Here is a 6,000-nt window from a genome sequence, read left to right as displayed (position 1 = left end):
ACATTCTTACACAAATTTAGAATGCGGTTTTACAGCTTTTACCTTAGTGAAACAAAATTGGCATTGCAGTTATTTTTATTGGAAATTATCTTTGTGGGTTGGTTTTGGTTTTTTTTTTCATTTGGCAGTTATCAGACCTGTGCCCATGATGTCATTTGTCAGTCTTTAAGGGCTAATTAACACAGGTTTGTTGTTTAGGTTTTTTTTTTTAATTAAGAAAAGTTTACAGACACTTTGAAGTGATTTTTTTGCAATGCTTACAATTGCACTTCAGTTGAGGAGTGGTTTTCACATATGAATTTCTATTATGCTTAGTACAGTGATTTTCTGTATGTTGCAACACTGATTTGATATAGTTAGAAACTCCAAGAGAATAATTCAGGCAAAAGAAATGTATGCAACTCTAGGGAGCTGTCCTATGCAAGATTTGTATTTAGTTTTATTATACTTTAATTTTCACTCCTCTGCTGGCTGCCAGAAAACTTGCCCATCACTCTGACTATAGGAACCAGAATAGATTCATGGTATTTTTGGGAGATCCAGAGGAAATGTAAAGAGTTACTCAACAGTATTTTCTCCCCAACTTAGCCACATCATTTCCTAGCAAAATTATTCAGCATATAGGAGGAAAGAACAAGAAAACAAAAGAAAATATGCTTTAAATTAATGTTAGTTGACAAGCTGGTGGTGTAATTTAAGTCAAAACACATTAGTAATAGTGTAGTCAGATAAATTTAGAAGTATTCTTGGTGTGCAGCAGATGCTACCTTGCGAATAGGAACCTTGTAGTTGGAGTCAGCAGACAAGCAGAAAGTTGAAATGAAAGTTATTAGTGAATTCTTAAGGACCTAATTCAGAGTAATTAAAACAAAGATTACTTGTACATCTTGGTGATTCTTAGACCTGGCCTAGAAAACTGAATGCCTGTATTTGCAAATTTTGTTTTTCTTTAACAAAGACAGTTGCAGCCAAAGAAATAATGCTTTTGGAATTTACATCAACTTGTTTGGCAAGAAGTTCTTCTTTAACTTGATGGAACTGTGCAGAATCCAGGATCTGAAAGCAATCTTTCATTATTGTCATTCACTTATTAAGGGAAAGGCTCCCAATGGCACGGAGTGAATGACTTATATGTCTCACATGTTCTGAACCCACACCAGATGTAAAGTTGAACTAGAATACACTTTCCTGTTAGGTTTTATCAGTTTAAAAAAAAATAAAATTCATTGTTTCTTAGCACTAGTAAGTAGAGTTATCTTTCCTATTTCAGACTCTTCAGTTATGTTGGTGTTTGACATGATAGAGTTACTAAAGCAACAGTTCCTTGCTGATAAACAATGTTACATAGCTTTTTTCTGTCATCCTGATGACTACCTGATTCGGTAGTGTCATGTAAGTGATAACACTTGCATGTCAAAAAGTTGCAAATCTGGAGGTGGAGCAGGAGCCATCCTTGAGTGCCAGAAGTCATCAGCTTCCAGTCTTCACCTTCATGGGAGGCTCCATTTTCACACTCTGTAAGCACAGACTCTGCCTGCACCCCCTTCATTACTGTTGAAGGTTCAGACTCTTGAAGCTACAGGGTCTTGGAGAAGATCCGGTTGTTAAGGGATGTTATAAGTGACCATCACCTCTAGGCACAGGGGTTCCTCCTGCATGGCCACTGGAGCCCAGCTTAGTGTGCCCAGACAGATGGGGATCTCCATCCCAGCTCAATGGGTTTGGCTGCTGCTTTCCTGTTTGCATGTTCAGCCAGCAGCAAAGTTGAATGTGTATCCCAGAGACACAGATGCACAAGGGACACTGACATGGCAGGCTACACAGACTGACATAGGCAAGGTGCTGCCTTCAACAGCACCTACATACAGGACTCACATAAAATATAAATATAGATGGGCTAGTCTCCTTCCTTTTCTTTGGCTGGTAGAGGTAGAAATTCATTAATGAGAGCACACACCACTCTATATTCAGAACCATATGTACAGTCATAGATCCCTTAAGTGTCAGCACAGCCCCTCTGTCTGTCCGATACCACTGTCCAGATCCCAGGTCCTCTTGCCTGCTCCACAGGTCTCGTACTCTCTGGGTTGTCCAGCTCTGTGCTCACTAGTAAACATGCATGTGCTCACAGAGGCATCTCACAGGCTTCCCAAACTCATGGGTCCCCCCCCAGCACAGACCCTGTGCCCAAACCCAGGGCCTCCTACTCACCCTCCAGTCCGGCTTGAAGTTTGCTAGTGCATTACACACACATACTCCCACGTACACCAGGTTTGGGGAAGATGCAGACTCTGGTAACCCCCAGCAGCCGGCACCAGCCACGTGGGCTGTGACTGACAGTCCTGCTCCAACTGCTGTCGCTGAGCCTCTCACTCGCTTTGCTCACCCCAGTCCCTGCCAGTAGCTGTGTCTGGGACACCCACCAGTCCCATCCCAGTGGCTGGAGTGGAGACCCCCATTCACACCAGCTGCTGACACCACAGGCCAGGGGTGCCTGCACCCTCAGTCTGACTCCAGTCGCCAGCTCTGTCTGCACTCACTGGTCCTTCCAGTAGCTGGCACACCAAACACAAAGTCTGTGGGACCCATAGAGATGTTCCCAACAGCTATGCCCCCCCTCAGCTACTGATGCCTGCTCCTCCTGCTCCTCCTGCTCCAGTAGCTGGGAACAAACCCACTGACACCTGTCTCACCTGTAGCTGTCACCTAGCCCTTACAGCATTCACACACATGAGGTAGAGAGTGAGATTCCATAGAAAGATAGTTAAGAAAGGATTTAATGAAAGGATAGGACAGACTGCAGCCATCAGGCACAGGGCTTGGTCAAAGGGCACTGGCTGGTTGTGTTTTACATGTGACTGGTCCCTTTTATAGCCCTTTGTGTCTGTCTCTTACTTTGTCCCTCCCTGACCCTCTTCCTCTAAACATGCGTTCAACAGTTTTGCATGGTCCCATAGGCTGCCCTCGAATATCCCAAATCCTCATGTTCCTCTTGTTTCCTACTTCCTACCACTTACAAGGTCCAGGTTGGCCCTTTCCAAAACTGTGCCTGCAGTTTCTTGATGGTCCATCAGTTAGCAACTGGAGGCTTCTGGTCCTTGGCATTGTCTCTGTTATCCCTTGTTTGTGACCAGGTTTGTGCCTCTGTGGGCTCTTGTTTATGGTTTCCCCCTTTACTCATTACTGAGTAAAGAGTGATCAATGCATTGGAAATGTCCTTGATCAGATGATGACCTTAACGAAGCAGGTGCTCTCCTCTTCCATGTGCACCCTTACACCAACCTATTTGTCATCATCTCTGATGCTGCACAGCCTGGTGACCTCCTCCTGCAGCTCCTTTGCTCAGTGACAAAATGAGCAGGCAGGCAAGGAGCCCATCTGCCCCCACCCCAGCCTCAGCAAGAGACCCCAGGCATCCCTGCAGCCGCATCCCTGCAGAGCTGCAGCTCATTCGGGAGCTCGCTCTGGGTCGAGGCCTCTGCTGCGCAGGGTTAATTCCTCCAGTGGAGGTTGGGGACTGTGCCCTGTGGGACATCACCACTGCTGCTGAGCACAGGGACGCTCTCGGCAGAGCATCTGTCCCTTTCTGTGCACCCTTCTGTGCCAACTGCTGAGCCTGTCAGCTGCCTCCGTGGGCAGTGCCCTGTGTCGGAGAGGGCAGAGCCCTGTCCCTCACCACTCACACCGGGCTGGATCTGTAACTGCTGATCGTGAGGGCAAGAAGCACATACACCAGATTTGGTGCACTGCAGATTACATAAAGATGCCAGTCATGCCCTAGGGACAAATCAAGTAGGCAGAGAGGGTTACCATCACTAGTGCCATCAAGGGACTAAGAATTCCTTCTGGGATAAATCATGTTCCAGCCAGCTGACACATGGCAATACAGTAACAGGCAGGTAGTGTTGAGATACAGCCTTTACAGAAGAGGAGTGCTCTGTCTGGACATGCTGCAGACCATCCTTGTTTGTTTATTTTTAGGACCTCTGTATAACAGTTTCATTAATCAAAACATAGCTGCCCTCTGATGATAAAATAAAGTTTACATGTTTACCTGATTCTTTAGAAACAGAGAATATTTCAGATTTTCAAGTTTCTTGCTTCCCCCCACTCCTTGTTCCCATATAAGTAACAATAAGTAGATTCTATAAAGCAAAATTCTCAGAAAATCTTACAGCATTTTCCTGTTTTGAAGATTGGGAAACCGAGACACACGAAAAAGAGAAAGTAAGTGAGGTGTCTATGCACTGCAGCTTTAAGAGATAACCCAGAGTCCTGTAATAAAACCATGACAAAAGACAAAACTAGCACCTGGAGTGCAAAATCACTAATTCTAACAAGTAGCCATTCAGCTATACGTCTGGGAAATAAAACTGCATTGGCCAAGGAAAGATAAATGCAAAGGAACCAGGGGTGTCTTACATGAAAGGGACAATCTACAAAAATTATGCCAAGGATCTTTTCTCCTGTGATAACTACACAGCCTTGAGAATAGTCACAGTATATTATATTATATATATATTATATCTCAAAATTAGTGCCAAATATATCTGAAATATAAAGACTACATTTTCTAGTTTGAAATACAGCGTTTTGCTATATATGACTTCATCCTGATTGCACCTACTCTGTAACCCGGACATTTTGCTTGTGAAGGTTCCAGCTAATAATAATGTTATTTTATATAATTTTCATCCAAAGAAATTACTTATGCCTGTGCAATCAAGGAGACAGCTTTAGTAGCTAAGTAGCTAGTAGAATTTTCTAATTATTCAATTGTTAATTATTATATTCACTACAGGGTGAATAATGAGATGCTAATAGTTTTCTTCAATTTGCTTAAAATATACTTCTACCAATTTTGAATTATTTTATGTGCCCGATTTAATTTTCATAATTAGTCATCAGTAAGCAAATCTACATAAATATCACAGCTATGGACATAAAGTATAATAAACAAGCATTTGTATTAGAGCTTGGATTTTAATTGTATTTGATCCTAGCAGCCAAAGCAGTCAGTTACTATTCACAATTAACTGTATGCTCAGAATGCAGGCTAGAAATTGCATAGATATAATTTTCCAGTTATGTAAAGGATAAATGGATGGAAATATTTTGAAGGAAACAACTGCAAACAAAAGCAAAGAAAGAAAAAAAGAATTTATTTTATTTAAATAGTTTACTATAAGTTATTATCCGGATACTGTGAAAAATCACCCCTCACTAGGCCATATTTAGCATATGTGGAAAACGTATTGTCAACAAGACACTATGCAACATCTGCAGGAGGAATTGGGACAAAACATAAGTATAGTTGTTCTGTATCTTCCTTATTCTTTCTTTGGCAACTCCACAGTTAGAATTTTATAAAATTAAAATAGAAAATTATTTTGCAGTTTCAGATTAAAGTGCCATATCAGATGAAATGTGAGTAAAATAACTTCTTAATACCGACCACTGTAATTGTAGTACCTATAGATCTCATTAACCACACAAGAATAATCCCATGTAGTTTATGCAAGTTATGTGTCACTATGTGTATGATGATGACTACCCTTCTTCAATTTGAATAAGTTAATTTGTTACTCTTGGGCTGCACATGTCTATGTATCACTGGATACCTAAGTATTTTCTTTCTCCTCCTTCTAATGGAGTGTTTTTATAGACATACTGTAGCATGGGCTGTAATATGCGTGCATGGTGGGAAAAAAAAGATAAAAAAATAATTTTCATTTAATAAGAACAATGTTATATTGTTTTAGATGGACATGCAAGCACATTTTTGTTTTCAATGGTTCTGACATTTTTGCTTGTTCAAGGGCCCTTTGACAAAGAGGGTAATTAATTCCCAGGGTTTTTTTCTTTGGTGAAATAGTTTCAAAATTGTGGGTAATAGCAAACATCTGCAGAGCTCTATTTGTAGAGCCAACAGGATGCAAGTAGATTGTGGGGTGCTAATGTAATAGCTGTGATAAAAACCAGACCCTGTATTAAAGAAAA

This window comes from Buteo buteo, chromosome 3 (genome assembly GCF_964188355.1).
Source record: "Buteo buteo chromosome 3, bButBut1.hap1.1, whole genome shotgun sequence".
Classification (NCBI taxonomy): Eukaryota; Metazoa; Chordata; class Aves; order Accipitriformes; family Accipitridae; genus Buteo; species Buteo buteo.
The sequence above is the reverse complement of the archived record's forward strand: the minus strand, read 5'-3'. Positions refer to the sequence as shown.